The sequence below is a fragment of the Podarcis pityusensis genome (genome assembly GCF_964106645.2).
Source record: "Podarcis pityusensis genome assembly, chromosome: 8".
NCBI lineage: Eukaryota > Metazoa > Chordata > Lepidosauria > Squamata > Lacertidae > Podarcis > Podarcis pityusensis.
In genome coordinates this window covers 1,278,852-1,295,600 of record NC_138033.1, presented here as the reverse complement: position 1 = coordinate 1,295,600, position 16,749 = coordinate 1,278,852, and the positions used below count along the sequence as shown (strand labels likewise).

The 16,749-nt window shown below is 48.2% G+C and overlaps 1 long non-coding RNA gene across 1 annotated transcript in view; it reads left to right on the top strand.

Moving 5' to 3' along the window:
- The window catches only part of LOC308484549, a 95,951-nt gene extending 84,495 nt beyond the window's left edge, over positions 1-11,456 (top strand). The window contains exon 3 of the long non-coding RNA XR_013989967.1: positions 11,229-11,456. This is a non-coding gene — a long non-coding RNA (uncharacterized lncRNA). The remainder of the gene's footprint in view (positions 1-11,228) is intronic.
- Positions 11,457-16,749: the final 5,293 nt, after the last annotated feature.

The window sequence follows — 16,749 nt, the reverse complement described above, 5'->3', positions numbered from 1 at the left end:
GATGGCCTTTCAACGTGCCGTGAAACACTGGAACAGCTGTGGAAGGTGACTCTATCCAGGACGCATCAATGTGGCGATGTCTCCAACTGCAATGCGGGTTGAGGTCAGGTGGGAGGTCATCACTGGCAGACAGCGTAAAATACGGTTTCAAGGCGCTGGTGTCTCCTTGGCCGAAGACGAGGCAACAGAAGAGCGCCAAGGTCGAACGCACCGGGCTGGAGCCCATCGTGTTTCTCCGTCCACGTCAATGGCAGCGAATCCGCGACCCCAGGAAATCAAAGAAGTTGGACCCTTCCACTGCGGATCTGGAAGCAACCTGTAAGACACTAAAGGGCGCTGCAACACTTCTTCCTTCCTAAAGTGAAGTTCAGCAGGCGTAAAATTCCTATTATGAGGGTACAACAGATGATTTAAGGTAAACAACACTTGATGTACAATATTAGGTATTTCAGAAACAGTAGCCGAGCGGCCTCCCAATTGCTTGTTGAGAAGGGTCTTAAAAGTCAAGTGGGCACGCTCAACGATTGCTTGTCCTGTAGAATTAAAAGGGATACCATGAATCAACCTTATATCCCACAGAGAGCAAAATGTGGAAAAGGCCTGAGAAACATATGCAGGACCATTATCAGTCTTTAAAGTATGGGGTTTTCCCATAACAGCAAAACAACGCGTCAAATGTTGAATAACATGACGAGTGGTCTCCTTTTAGGGGAGTGGCCCAAATAAAGCCAGAGGCAGTGTCCACAGTGAGATGTACTTTAGAAAATGGAGCCAAAGATGGCGTGTGGGTGACATCCATTTGCCAAATTGCCAGGGGATGCAGACCTCTAGGGTTGACTGCATCATAAGGGATGACTGTGGGTGATTTAGAGCACACAGCGCGCTGTGACACAATGTCTCGAGCTTGAGAAATAGGTAATGAAAAGGATTTAGCTAACACCTTAGCATTTTGATGAAATACTGAATGACTCTCAAATGGGTCAGAAAATAAAGAAAAGATGCCATCCTTCAAAGCTTGATCTGCCCAGTCATTACCTTCTGCCAAATAGCCAGGGTGACCAGTATGTGATCTAAGATGTGCTACATAAAACTGACAAATTCTGGCTTGTACCAAGCCCTGCAAAGTGGAGAACAATGTAAACAAATTATCATCAATAGCAGGAGTAATATACGACAGCGGTAACACATTCAACAGATTATATACATACTGAGTATCCACAATGAGATTGAAAGGGATATCAGCAAACTGTTGGAAAGCTAAAATTACAGCTGCCAACTCAGCACGTTGTGCTGAGGACTGCCCAGGAGTGTACAAACTTTTCCAATCCCCCTCCTCTTCCCACACCACCACCCCTCTGGACTTGGTGCCATCGGTAAAAACCGTGAGGGCGGAGGGCAGGGGCAAGGGGGATAAAGCAGTTCGGAGGACATATCTCAGCCCTGTAAGGAAAGATAGACGAGGGTCTCTGGGAGGATTGTGAACAATTTCCCCCCCAAAATCAGCAAAAGTTATTTGAGTACAAACGACTGTCATCATCAAATGCATAAATTCTTCCTGAGAGAAGGGTAGATAGACTGATAATAAGTCCAGTCTGGAGAGAGCCAGGGCTCAATGTCTGCCCCTGGCAACAAGATCCATGACGCTATTGGGTGTAGCATATACATTACGCGGGGGAGTATGAGACAAATGAAGCCATTCCACAATAGACACAGTCCCAGGCTTCCGGCCAGTGGTGTACAATATGGCCGTTGGAAGGAGTGGGGTGGCAAACACTGCAAGTGATAACTGCCATGGAAAGAGAAGGGATCCTGTCCACCATACATCTGCGGAGATGGTTGTTCACGGTTGTTAGAGCCTCTTCCATTGCAGGGGTAACTGTGACCTTGTCTGCTGGATCCTTATGTCCTTTAAGGGCAGAAAATAGTGGAGACAGAGTGGAGGTGGGCAGGTCCAAGTAACTCTTTATCCAATTCAGCTGTCCAAGAAATTGTTGTAAATCCACCAATTTAAGATGATCAGGGAACTGTAGTTGAGGCGCAACTGGAATGGCAGCAGCTGCAGTCAACTTGTGTCCTAAATACATAATAGGCAGGGTCCGCTGAATTTTTTCTTTAGCTACTGTCAGCCCTGCCTTCATCATAGCATGGGTTAAATCCTTGAGAAGCTCGTCAGAGACATGCAGTGCTGAGAGCAAAATATCATCCATGTAATGATAGCAAATGACCGCTGGGTGGCGCTCGCGGAACGGCTGAAGTGCCTTGTCCACAAAATATTGGCACAAAGTTGGAGAGTTCCGCATTCCTTGAGGTAAGACAACCCATTGAAAGCGTTGAGTGGGTTGAGAATTATTTAGGACAGGTAATGTGAAAGCAAACCGTTGTCTGTCCTGTGACGCCAAAGGGATAGAGAAAAAACAATCCTTGAGATTGATGACTGCAAGCTGATGGTCTTGTGGCAACATATTAGGATTCGGAATGCCAGGTTGTAAGGTCCCCATTGGTTGCATTTGCTCATTGCATTTTGCTCATTCGGAGATCCTGAAGGAAGCGCCATTTGCCAGAGGCCTTCTTCTTGATGACAAAAATGGGTGTATTCCACGGGCTGGTAGAAGGTTCGATGTGCCCCAGTTCGAGTTGTTCTGCAATTAGCTGGGCCGCCACTGCAAGCTTTTCTTTAGGCAAGGGCCACTGATCTACCCACACGGGGGTGTCAGTCGTCCAACAAAGAAAGCGCAGTCTGGGGCATGGCAGGGGCGGCCCTCAGCATAAATTTGTAGAAATGGTGGTATCCGCTGCGGCAAGCAGATCTCGCCCCCAAAGGGAGACAGGGATGTCCAGAACCAGTGGTAAGATGGTCATCTCAAAACCTTGTGAGCCTTGGATCAAAATAGGGTTCCTGCTGCGGCGGGCCGAGGCGGAGCCTCCAACGCCGACAACAGTAGAAGCTGGTTCGGTGGGCCAAGCAGGGGGCCAATCCTTGGAGGCGATCACGGAGCAATCAGCGCTGGTATCCAGAACGCCGTCAATCGTGCGGCCCCCAAAGGTCATCTGGATCTTTGGTCGCTCCTCCGTGACTGAAAAAGTAGCGGCAACGAGAGGGTCATGGTTCTGGGCTGACCCCGGGACGCATATGATTTTTCCTACAGGAGAGCCAGATCGCAGATGCACCGGGCGATCAGAGAATACAGTCACATAGGGGTCATTTTGTTGTAACCCATGTAAAACATCTGGAACAAGGTGGACCCCTTGCCGTAAGACCTCTGACAATGGAAAAACAAGGCACTGTGCTGAAGAAGAAAAACCAGCCCCTACTGACACTCGAACTTGTTGCGGCACATAGGGGACTGGCAGGCGTAAGTCCTGAGTTAAAAAGAGGTGCGGTAAAGCCGGAGGTGGGATGACCGGAGAATGCGCTGGATCCCCTATTGTTGAGCCTGGGCCCGGGGTGGGCCCGACTGCCGGTTTCCCGTCGGCTGGTTTCGCTGGTTTTGCTGCTTTTGCTGAGGAGCGGCACTGGTTGGCCCAGTGGAAACCCTTCTTGCAAATGGGGCACTTTGTGCTAGGGCGACGTTGCTGTGTGGTTGATCTGCACTGCGCATGAAAATGGCCCACTTTGCCACATCCAAAACAGGTTTTATCCTTGGCAGGATTCTGGGACACGGTGGAGGACAAAGCCGTGGCTAGCAGGCGAGCTTTATGTGTCTCAGTCCCCACCGATTGGCAGGCTTTAAGCATATCTGCAATGGCTATATTGGGAGTTGTCATCAAAGGGCGCAGTGCTTGCTTACAGTCCTCATTGGCATTATCAAACGCAAGCTGGCGGACAATCACTTCTTGGGCTGCCACGTCCTGAACTTGCCACTTAAGGGTGTTATACAAGCGATCGACAAATTGTCCATAAGGCTCTGTAGGGCCCTGTCTGACGCTGCCCCAACGGCCACCGCGCTCGTTTTTGTCATCAGGAACCGAGGACAAAGCCTCTTGGGCGGCGGCGGTGCTGGCTGCCCAATACATAGGATCAAGGGCCAACTGTTGGGCAATAGTAAGAAAATTGCCCCCACCCGTTAACCCATCAAGAACATCAGTTTGGGTCAACATAACAGGGGCTGGGGGTGCAGCCCCAGCGCCAGCAGCGGCAATCGCGGCTTGGTGAGCAGCCTGCGCAGCGTTGTTGAGATTATTGCGAATACCGTCAATGCGACGTTGACAAGCCCAGTGCCAGGCTTGTACAAACAAAATCATTTGATGAGGCTGCATTACTGTGTGGGCCAACAACTTAATGTCCTCTGGGATTAGATCTTGTTGGAGAAGGGTACCGAAAAGTCCCAGGGTATAAGGGGACTGCAAGCCATTGTCCCGGACAGAGAAATACAGTTCCTTTATAAATCTCAAATCGAACTGTTCATGCCGAGGTGGCCCACCTGCCGGAGCGGCAGGAACAAGGACAGGAAAAAGATTTGGGGTAGCAGAATCAAAAGCCAGCAACGGAGCAGCGGCACGGAGAGATTCTTGAAGAGGAGTGGTAGTGGGTGGTGTAGAAAACGAAGGAGGTGGAGGAGGCGGTGGTGGGACAGGAGGAGCCGAAGGAGAGAGATCCGGCGGTTTAGGAGGTACATAAACCGGTGGTTCCGAAGAAGGCAACGTGGGATGCAAAGACGAAGGAAGAGCCGGGAAGATAGGTAAAACAGCTGATGTGGCAGCTAGGAGGATATTTGCAGGAGTTAAGCTCGACATAGCTTTGTAGACTACACCAGGCATGCAAAACTTTGACATCAATTTGAGGATGGTTGTGGAAAAAATGTCCTATCTTTTCCCAGTCTTTTAGGTCCCAAGTGCCATCCTGGGGGTACCAGGGGCAGTGAGTGTCCAGAGCCTCTATAAGTGCCTTAAGAGCGGCATCCAGAACAACAAGGTTGTTACTGGCCAGGAGAAATTTAAGTTCATCAAAAAATTTCTTCTGCGGTGCAGAAAGAGATTGCCCCATGATAGCGAGAGAAGTGAAAAAGAAAAAAAAGAGAGGGAGTACTCACCAGGATCCACAGAGGATGAGAGGCGCCTGAAACCCTTGCCGGGCGAGGTGAGTGCTGAGAGGTTTGTAGCGTCGCGAAGTCCGGAATCAAACACACGGGGCACCAAATGACGAGAACCTGCTCGTCATCAGTAATAATCAGTCTCACGCCAAGATGGATTGAGGGAATCTAACAGCCTCAGGAGCTGCTGCAGCCCAACATTTATTTTGTACCGTAAAAAAATATTCTCTCTAAGGAAAAAATAGAACATTGTATCAGCCGGCAGATAAAGACAATACCATACATGGGTATCATGCCACCATCAGGCTATGCTAGGTGGACCAATCATTGAGATCGCATGAGCTGTTCACGCGCTGTTCATACTCCAAGCAACGCTTCTTGCTTGAACCCTGCAATAAACTTTCGCCCATGCGCTTATGCATAAGCAACCATTTCCCTACAGGCCCGGTCTTATTCAACATCTTTATCAACGACTTGGATGATGGACTCAAGGGCATCCTGATCAAATTTGCAGATGACAGCAAACTGGGAGAGGTGGCTAACACCCCAGAGGACAGGATCACACTTCAAAACGACCTTGACAGATTAGAGAACTGGGCCAAAACAAACAAGATGAACTTTAACAGGGAGAAATGTAAAGTATTGCACTTGGGCAAAAAAAATGAGAGGCACAAATACAAGATGGGTGACACCTGGCTTGAGAGCAGTACATGCGAAAAGGATCTAGGAGTCTTGGTTGACCACAAACTTGACATGAGCCAACAGTGTGACGCTGCAGCTAAAAAAGCCAATGCAATTCTGGGCTGCATCAATAGGAGTATAGCATCTAGATCAAGGGAAGTAATAGTGCCACTGTATTCTGCTCTGGTCAGACCTCACCTGGAGTACTGTGTCCAGTTCTGGGCACCACAGTTCAAGAAGGACACTGACCAACTGGAACGTGTCCAGAGGAGGGCAACCAAAATGGTCAAAGGCCTGGAAACGATGCCTTATGAGGAACGGCTAAGGGAGCTGGGCATGTTTAGCCTGGAGAAGAGGAGGTTAAGGGGTGATATGATAGCCATGTTCAAATATATAAAAGGATGTCACATAGAGGAAGGAGAAAGGTTGTTTTCTGCTGCTCCAGAGAAGCGGACACGGAGCAATGGATCCAAACTACAAGAAAGAAGATTCCACCTAAACATTAGGAAGAACTTCCTGACAGTAAGAGCTGTTTGACAGTGGAATTTGCTGCCAAGGAGTGTGGTGGAGTCTCCTTCTTTGGAGGTCTTTAAGCAGAGGCTTGACAACCATATGTCAGGAGTGTTCTGATGGTGTTTCCTGCTTGGCAGGGGGTTGGACTCGATGGCCCTTGTGGTCTATTCCAACTCTAGGAGTCTATGATTCTATAAGTTCGTTTCTCTTTGAAGGATAATATTTTATGGCGGCCAAGAGGACCAAAATGGAGCCCGGCACACTTTCGCTGCGCCTGCAAGCTGTCTGTGCCGATCCAAACGTCCTCCTGTCTCTTTGGCCGGTTTAGCAGAGCGAACACAGCGGTCAGAAGCGATTGCAGTGCGTGGGTAATAAATCAGGACACACGCAAGCTGTTCTCTTATCTTCAACAGCCTTTAATCGTGTTGCATAACATCGTAAATTCCACTTCAGACACCCGGCGACAAAGCACACATCTCTCCTCTCGCAGAGCGGACGAGAATAACACACACAGAGAAAACCACTCCTGTATGTGTATAGCAGCCACGCCTCAAGATGTGAGACGTCACTCAGAACTCTTAACCCTGTAAGTTCTGAAACCCTTCACACCCCCTCTCGTCTCGCATCCTGAGGGTAAGCGTGAACACCCATTTACAGACCTTTTTGAGTTCAACTCACCTCCCATTGCCTTTTGCCGCCCTCTGGCATCTGTCCCAGGCAACTGTTGAACCCCTTCAGACCTCCCAGAATCGCATTGCGCGAAACCAACCCACGCACTGGTGACCTGAAACCTCTCAGGTGGAACCCCCTTTGTGGCGCGTGTTGACCGTCTGAGCACAAACTCAGGTGCTCCTCCTGACCCACTGAGGTCAGCAAGCGTGTCCTCTACATCAGAAGACTCCCCCTCTGACTTGCTGCGTCTTCGGGCCTTCTGGACTTTGCTAACAGGAGACGAAGGCTCACTCTTGGGTTCTCTCTTAACAGCCTGCGGAGAAACCCAACCCTGTTCTTGACCCTCATCAGAGACTTGGTCCTCAGCAACAGGCTCAGCTCTGCCTCTCCTTCCTCAGAATCAGACAGACACTCTGAGAGAACGTCAGGACCATCATTGAGTCTTGACCAACTATCCTGCTCACAGAACTCAGCATGCTTACTGATCAGAAGCTTGGTCTGATCACCTTCTGGGTATGCAAACTTCCACCCATTTGTCGCAGGTTCATACCCACAGAAGATCATTTTCTGGTACCTCGGACCACCTTCCGTTGAGCCGTTGGTATAGGCACGCAAGCCTTGGAACCAAACACACGGAAGAAATGCACCTGTGGCTTTTTCCGGTGCAACAGAAAAAACGGTGTGTCACCTATAACTTGGTTATAGGACCTGTTCATCGTAAAATTGACAGCTTTCCACGTCTCACTCCAAAAGCTCTGAGGCAACCCAGAGTCACACAGTAGAACCCTGACAGCTTCAGCCAGTGTTTTACTCCTGTGCTCTGCCACGCCTCTCTCCTGAGGAGACTCAGCACCCGTCACCTTGTGACATATTCCCTTTTGCTTGAAAAACTCCTTCAGAGCAGACCCAGTAAACTTTGACCCACGGTCGCTCTTGAACCCTTGCACCTTGGTGGAGAACCTCAGTTCCACCTCCGCAACCCAATCTTTGATCAGTTGCGCCGCCTCGCCCTGCGTCTTCAGCGAGAAAGACCAACCGTTCTGACTAAAATCGTCTGTCAGCGTCAGCACAAACCTGGCCCCTCCCAGACTCGGACACTCCATGGGACCAAACAGGTCTGTGTGCACAAGCTCAAAAGGTTTTGTGGTTACCCTCTCCACCCTGGGATAACTGCACCTTTGTACCTTTGCCCTTCTGCATGCCTTGCACTCTAGGGATTTTCCACACGCTTTGAGTTTGCAACCCTTAGTGCAGCTGGGCAACTTCTGAACATCTTCCAAACTGCTGTGCGACATTCTCTTGTGCCATAAGTGAACACAAGAATCATGACTGGGAACACTAGCACACTGCGCCTGTGCTCTTCCGGCATTCCCCCCACCCTCCAGAGGTGTCTCCAGAACAAAGAGATTGTTCTTGCATTCCACGTTGACAAGTTGTCTCCCCCCCTGGAAATGGAACAGACATCATTTTCAAAGCAAACCTTGTACCCTTCCTTTACAAGAGCAGGTACAGATAACAGACAACAATGCATCTCTGGCACAAGGTAGACTTCCAGCTCCGCCTGTAAAAAGGAAACATAAACATTTGTCACGTTAGACAATGGCCTTTGTGACCCATCAGCAAATTCAACAATTGTCCCAGCTGAAACAGCCCTGCAGTTTCGCAGCTCGCCAGCAGGTGGCGCTGGTATCAGGTGATGACTCGCTCCTGAGTCGACTACCCATTGCATCACCCTGCCCTCACTGGAGTTGTTCTTTAGGGTTGCCATGGAAGCAGTAAGATGATAAGAACTGTCTCCACTCTCTGAGGCACGTCCTCCCTTCGCGTTCCCACGCTGGCCTCCTCTCCTGGACTGGCTCCCATGGGAAACGACCTTGGAGACATCCTGCCCGGCCTCTCTGCTTCTCTGCGGACAGGATCTTTTTAAATGACTGGTGGAATTGCAGACATAACATCGACGAGTGGAAAAAGCCTGAACAGAGCTTTCATCTGGCTTGGCCCCCCCTCTGCAACCGGATGGGCTCCCTGTGCCAGCTCGGCCCTCTCTGACACGGCGTTCCTGTTCGTCAGCCAAGCGTCCTGTCACGTACTGCAGAGTAAGATCTGCGGGACTCATCGACTCCAAAGTTAGACACAAATTGTCATAACTTTTGTCCAAAGAGCTGAGCAAAATATAAACTTTCAGCTCCTCTGAAAAGTTGACTTGCAACAGCCTCAACTCATTGAAAACAGAGAGCATCTCAGTAACATGCTGTCTGATGTTGCCACCTGGACGCAACTTCATCTCAAACAAGCGTCTAGTAGTGTGGATCTTTGCACCAGCCGTGGTCCTGTGGTGCACTCTCTCTAACGCTGCATAAGCTTCCTGAGCAGTCTCAAGACCCTCGACCAACGGTAGCTGTGAACCCTCCAAACTGAGCACTATAGCTCCCAGGGCTTTCTGGTTTTTTCTCTGCGAAGCGTTTGCAGCTGCAACCTCTGCTGCCGAAGCACCGGCCGCTGCTGGTGGTAGTGGAGGCCCTTGGACCGCCTCCCACAGCCCCTTGGCTACCAGCCAGGCCTTCAGCTTCCTGCTCCACTCTTGCCAGTTTTGCCCATTTAATTTTTCGAAGGGGACGGAATATGATTCATGGCTGTCTGCCATCTCCTCCCTCGGGGCTGAGCGTACTCACGAACAACAGCAGTAGCTCCTTCCGGCTCCCGGCAGATCAGCTTCTCCTCCCAGCGAGCTCCTTTCAGCCTCAAAGGAAAGCAAAGCTCCAGCTGGCTCCAGCGTCTTCTCAGCTGGCTTTCCCCACACACGGGACGTCTCCGCTGCAACAGCTTCAAAGCTTTGGCTAGCTGCCCATAACCTATGGCGGCCAAGAGGGCCAAAATGGAGCCCGGCACACTTTCGCTGTGCCTGCAAGCTGTCTGTGCCGATCCAAACGTCCTCCTGCCTCTTTGGCCGGTTTAGCAGAGCGAACACAGCGGTCAGAAGCGATTGCAGTGTGTGGGTAATAAATCAGGACACACGCAAGCCGTTCTCTTATCTTCAACAGCCTTTAATCGTGTTGCATAACATCGTAAATTCCACTTCAGACACCCGGCGACAAAGCACACATCTCTCCTCTCGCAGAGCGGACAAGAATAACACACACAGAGAAAACCACTCCCGTATGTGTATAGCAGCCACGCCTCAAGATGTGAGACGTCACTCAGAACTCTTAACCCTGTAAGTTCTGAAACCCTTCACATATTTCTTCTACTCTGAGCCACGTAAAGAGAACTGGATTCCTGCAAGACAACCACTCTTATCTGGACGTCTAAATTGCTATGTCCTCTTGGACACATTATTTCTTTTTTTCTTTTTTATGGTTCCTCTCTTAAAGTAATTATTTGGTTCATTTGTTTAATTCGAATCTTAATTTAAGAAATTGGATTTTATGTTAAACAGCTTATGTGTGTTGGGGATCAGGCTGGAAGGAAGAGGGAGGGCTGGAAAAATGCAGGAAACAGGATCTCTTGGGAAAGAGTTATTCTGTGACCTTGACAAACTGAAAAGGTGCTGCTGGAAAATAGGCTGCTTTGAGAACAAGGGAGAGGGAGATTTTGAATATGGCAGTTCAAAAACAGTTAACACTAGGCCTGTGTTAAATTTGGAGAAGCTATGAGCCCGAATTGATAAAAATCATTAAATGGTGACAAATTTGACCACTAAAGTAGAGACACTGACAAAGAAAACAGAAGCACTAGATATCTCCATGAAAGGAAGGGAGGAGAAGTCTGAAAAGCTGGAAAAGAAGACAAAAAATGGAAATCAGAACAGGAGACGCTTAGGATTGATGTGGACGGTTTGGGTGGAAGATAAGAGGCAATTGCGGGCGCTTTGGCGGTTCTTGAGATGAGACAGAAAGCCCAGCCTCTGAGACGGAGAGGAGGGAGGAGAGCAGGATTTTAGCAAAGGTTTGAGCGGAGTGGCTGGGAGTGGAAGAGGAATTCATGGAGGAGGCGCCACCCTCCTCACAGCCGGGGGGGTGGTTTTTGGGTAGAAAACCAATGTGAATAAATCCTCCCAGTGCCACCCCCTGGCCGGTCTTCCTGTCTCCCTCTCCTTGTGCCCCCACCCTGCCCCAATCAAAGTCCCAGCCCGCAGCTGCCCTCCAGGCCTTCCTCCGCACATCTTGGGGCCTCAAGGCATGCGGGCAAGATTTGGTGGGGGGCCAGGCTGGGCTCAGAGGTCTGCTTTCCTCTCCTTGCACTGGGAAGCTTGTCTACTAACTAATGGATAAAGGGTTGTTTGGAAGACTAAGCCCTCTCAACTCCCCACCCTGTTTTAAGGAAAACCCGCAGGAGGAGCGGGTAAGGGAGGCAGAACTAGAAAGTCCAGAAGTGACCGAGGCCGAGCAGCCACAGGAACCAGAACCACAACCGAGTGGACCAGCGGCGTCCAACCCTACGACCCCGTCACAGCCGGCAGCCCTGGAACAAGAGCCAGAACCAGGAACCCCTACTGAGGCACCCAAGACCACAAGGCATACGTAGGTGACCGGCATACCTCAACGACTACGAACGCTAACCTTCTGGGCGCAACGGGAACGTAGAAGGGAGGGGGGTTATGTACTAAGCTTGGATCCTAGAAGAAAAGGCTAGTAAGATCCTAGAATGCAACAACTGATTGGCCTGCAGGAAAAGAGCAATCAGGCTCCAGGAGGGAAGCAGAATCAGCCAATCAGATGGGACTAATTGTGTAAATAATGTAGATTAAAGCCTGAGGTTGGGGTGTGTGTGCAATTAAATCACTGCTTTACAAGATTCAATAAAGAGCATGAAATCACTACAGGACTCCTGAGTACATTTCAGCGAATCTAATGCGTCTGTGGTTGGGATTGTCCAGCAAGGAGATTGGAGATGGTTGCCAGTCAAAGGGTAGTTTAAGACGCAGGGGGGGGGGGAGACCTCCATGTGAAAGGGGGGGCAGTTTTGGGAGACATTCCAGCCGTGGCATTGGCAGCCAGATGAGGAATCCTGGAAGAGGACACTCCAGGCTCATCTAGTCCAACCCCTGCAATTCAGGAACCCCGGTTCTTAGTCCCGCCAGCTTCCTTGAACTGGGCAACTCAGATGCCTGGAGCAGCGCCCCGTTGGAGAGCAGCCTTGGGTCGCCTCTGGAGCTGGCTGGACCTTTTGGACGGCTGTTTCCATCCCCCCTGCCTTCTGCTGACAGGCCCGGTTGGGAGTTGTAGTCCAAAGCCTATTGAGGGTGCCTGGTCCTGGAGGTGGTTTTCAAGTTGGAACTATGTTTTGACCCTTTGCCGAAAGGAGATGCCACAAAGTGTGTGTGTGGGGGGGGGTGTCTTTTCAGGGCCAGGATACAAGGTGCTCTCTTGACCTGGGAGCCCAATCCCTCTCCCCCACCCCTAGAAAAGGGGGTCTTCCCCTCATCCTCTCCTTGCAGGACCCCCTTTTCCTTCCTCTTTGCTCAGAGAGTCGGAACCAAAACTAAGACTTTGTCAAGAATGTATAACTTGCTGTTGAAATGGAATACTCAGGATGAAACGGTGAAATCTGCAATGATTAAATTGGCACAAGATGTTGGACATAATATTATGTTTGCTGACTGGGAACAGTTATGGACCACAGGTATGAAGTTTACGGCATGTAATTCCCTAAGAGAGAATATTATGAAAATGATATACAGGTGGTACATGATCCCAGTCAAGCTTGCAAAAATCTATCATTTGCCCGATAATAAATGCTGGAAATGTAAAGAAACTGAAGGTACATTCTTTCACCTTTGGTGGACGTGCCCAAGGATTAAGGCTTTCTGGGAAACGATATATAATGAACTGAAAAAGGTATTTAAATATACCTTCCTGAAGAAACCAGAGGCCTTTCTCCTGGGCATTGTCAGCCAATTGGTGCTAAAGAAGGACAGAACTTTTTTTATGTATGCTACAACAGCAGCAAGAATACTCATTGCAAAGTATTGGAAGACGCAAGATCTACCCACACTGGAAGAGTGGCAGATGAAGGTGATGGAGTATATGGGATTGGCAGAAATGACTGGCAGAATCCGAGACCAGGGAGAAGAGTCGGGGGAAGAAGATTGGAAGAAATTTAAAGACTATCTACAGAAATATTGTAAAATTAATGAATGTTAGAATGATGTTGGATAGAAATTAAGTGGTTTCCAGCTGTAATGCTTTAAGGAATATGAAGAAAGGGTTATTAATAGGTAAAAATTTAACGTTATTATTTTTAAGATCAAAGATTAGGATAAATAAAGAGGGTAAGGATTTGCTGAACCAACAGATGGAAGTGGAATACAAAAAAGGGAGGTATGAGGAGGTCCGGGAAACAAGCTAAAGGAAAATAAGTAATGGAAATCTGAGTGTTTTTAACCATTTTTATTTTGTATTTTTGTTATTTTTTTCATTTTTACTGTACTATTTTAAAAAAATCTGAATAAATATCTTATAAAAAAAACAGAAAAAGAATCCAGTTAATACAGAACATCAATTAAGAGGCAGAAAACAACAAAGTGTAACAGTTCACCTTTTTCTTTTAGGGTCCAGTGTGCTTTGAAGATGTAGCCTTCCATTTCACAGACGTGGACTGGGCATTGCTGGATCCTGACCAGAGAGCCCTCCATAAGGAAGTCATGGAGGAGAATTGGGGGATCTCGGATGCTCTCAGTAAGGCTTAATATTATGCCTGCCCCCCTCCAAGATGGCCCCCTTTTGCTCTTGAAGGGCTGGTCTGTCTGCAGGGAACCTTCATGGGGGCAGAAGCAGAGAAAGGGCCTCAGGAAAGCAGCCATGGCTCTGGCCAGATGCACAGGAGGAGGAGGAGGGCTGACCCAAATTATGATTTATTTCCTCAATGCCTCCTTCACGTCATGACCGGTCTAAGTCTTTTCAGGATGTCCTTGGCATTAAAATGAAAGCCTATCTGGTGCCCAGAGAGCCTGGCGAGGAAAAGGCCCGCCAGGGGGATGTCCTTGCAGAGCCTCTCCCCCTCTGGGCCTTTCCTGCTCCTTCTGGGGTGTTTGGTTTTTAGCCAAGAGAAAGCTTGCTCTTCTTGTCTCCTCTTCTCCCCCTCCTTGACTTCACAGCTCTGGTGCAGTCCCTTCCCAGATACAGAGAGTGATCTGGGGTGTCGTGGAATCCTAGAACTGGAGAATTCTGCAGGTCTGCCCAGAACTCATTGCACTGAGTTCAAGGGAACTTCTTCCCTGGTAGTTCCTCTGATAAAGCTCATCTTCCGGAATCACCTCAACATGATTGACGACCTGAGCATCCGATAAGGCTCCAGGCACGGTGAAAAAAGATCTAGAAATCTGGACGAATTTGAAGCTTTCCTTGCTGGGTCGAATTGCTGTTATTAAGATGAATGTATTGCCGAGAATGTTATTTTTATTTCTATCATTGCAAATTATTGATAAGATGGACTGTTTCAAGAAGTGGCAAAGAGATATATCTAGATTTGTCTGGCAGGGCAAAAAGCCCAGAATAAAATTTAAGATTCTTACTGATGCTAAAGACAGAGGGGGGTTTGCCCTGCCAGACTTTAAACTTTATTATGAGTCAGCAGCTTTTTGCTGGCTGAAGGAATGGCTACTTCTTGAGAATACAGATGTTTTGGATCTTGAAGGGTATGATAACATATTTGGGTGGCATGCATATCTATGGTATGGCAAGGTAAAAGCACATAAGGCATTTAAAAACCATATTGTCAGGAAAGCATTGTTTAATGTCTGGACAAGGTACAAAGATTTTCTGGAGAGTAAAACCCCAAGGTGGCTATCACCTATGGAAGCGAAAGCTTTGAAAAAACTCAACATGGAGGCTAAATGGCCAAAATATTGGGAAATTTTAGAACAGGAAGGTGACAAACTGAAATTGCAGAGTTATGACAAACTTAAAGAGAAGGTGCGAGACTGGTTACATTATTTTCAAATAAGAGAGGTTTATAACTTGGATAAAAAAATTGGTTTCCAGGTGGAAAAATCAAAGTTAGAAACAGAATTGTTAGAACCCAATGCTAAGATACTTTCAAGAATGTATAATCTGCTGTTGAAATGGAATACTGAGGAAGAAACGGTAAAATCTGCAATGATAAAATGGGCACAAGATATAGGATATAATATTATGTTTGCTGACTGGGAGAAGTTGTGGACCACCGGGATTAAATTTACGGCATGTAATGCCCTAAGAGAGAATATTATGAAAATGATGTACAGGTGGTACATGACTCCAGTCAAGCTTGCAAAAATATATCACTTGCCCGATAACAAATGTTGGAAATGTAAAGAAATTGAAGGTACATTTTTTCACCTTTGGTGGACGTGCCCAAGGATTAAGGCTTTCTGGGAAATGATATATAATGAACTGAAAAAGGTATTTAAATATACTTTCCCGAAGAAACCAGAGGCCTTTCTCCTGGGCATAGTTGGCCAATTGGTGTTAAAGAAGAATAGAACTTTTTTTATGTATGCTACAGCAGCAGCAAGAATTCTCATTGCAAAGCATTGGAAGACGCAAGACCTACCCACCTTGGAAGAATGGCAGATGCAACTAATAGACTACATGGAAATGGCGGAAATGACTGGCAGAATCCGAGACCAGGGAGAAGAGCTGGTGGAAGAAGATTGGAGGAAATTTAAAACTTATTTGCAGAAATATTGTAAAATTTTTGAAAGCTGATGACATTGAAATGAATTGAAGGGGTTCTAGCAACAAGGTAAAATGTAAGATGGGATGGATAATAGATAAACTAATAGAATATGAATTTGCTGAACCAATTTTTAAAAGGGATACAAAAAAGGGAGACGTGAGGAAGTCAGGAAAATAAGTTAACTAAAGATGAGAAATCAAGAAAGAGGGAGTTTTTGTTTTCTTTTACCGTATTTTTCGCCCCAAAAATGAAGGGGAAATGTGTGTGCGTCCTATGGGGCGAATGCAGGCTTTCGCTGAAGCCTGGAGAGCGACAGGCATCGGTGCGCACTGACCCCTCTCGCTCTCCAGGCTTCAGGAAGCTATCCGCAAGCCTTGCAAGCCCGGTGGGAGTTCCCGCGGGCTCACAAGGCTTGCGGGCAGCAGCCTGCAGCCCCCGCGAGTGTCCGCAAGCCTTGCGCGCCCGGCAGGAGGTCCCGCCGGGAGCGCGAGGCTTGGGGTGGCAGCATGTCGCCCGAAGCACGGGGAGCCCTCCGGAGGGCTCCCCCTGCTTCGGGCGAGTGTCTGCAAGCCTCGCGCGCCCGGCAGGAGGTCCCGCCGGGTGCGCGAGGCTTGGGGCAGCAGCCTGTCACCCGAAGCACGGGGAGCCCTCCGGAGGGTGCCCCGTGCTTCGGGCAGGTGAGCGCAAGGCTTGGGGCAGCAGCCAGGGCTGGGGGGGGGAATAATTTTTTAAAATTCATTTCCCCCCCCAAAAAACGAGGTGCATCCTATGGGCTGGTGCGCCCTATAGGACGAAAAATACGGTATATGTGTTTTTTCTTTTTCTTTCTTTGTGTTTAATTTCTGTATGTTTGTATTTTGTAATTTTGTATTTTTTTTGTCTTTGTATTTTTCTAAACTTTTCTATTGATAAAACCTAATAAAATATTATTAAAAAAAAAAAAAAGATAAGGCTCCAGGCACATTCCCCATTCAGCAGAGTTTCCAGCACAGGGAAGAGACGAGAGGTTTGGGCTACATTGCTAGGAGTTTTATTATCTAGCTACGCAGACAGAAAAATACATCCCCTCTCTGTGAGAGCAGAGAGCAACTGAACAACAAAGGAACAAAGGAACAGGAAACCACTAACATCCCATCCATCTCCCATGAGACTTCCAACAGTATGGAATGTGTGGAATGTAAACAAAGTCTTGGGA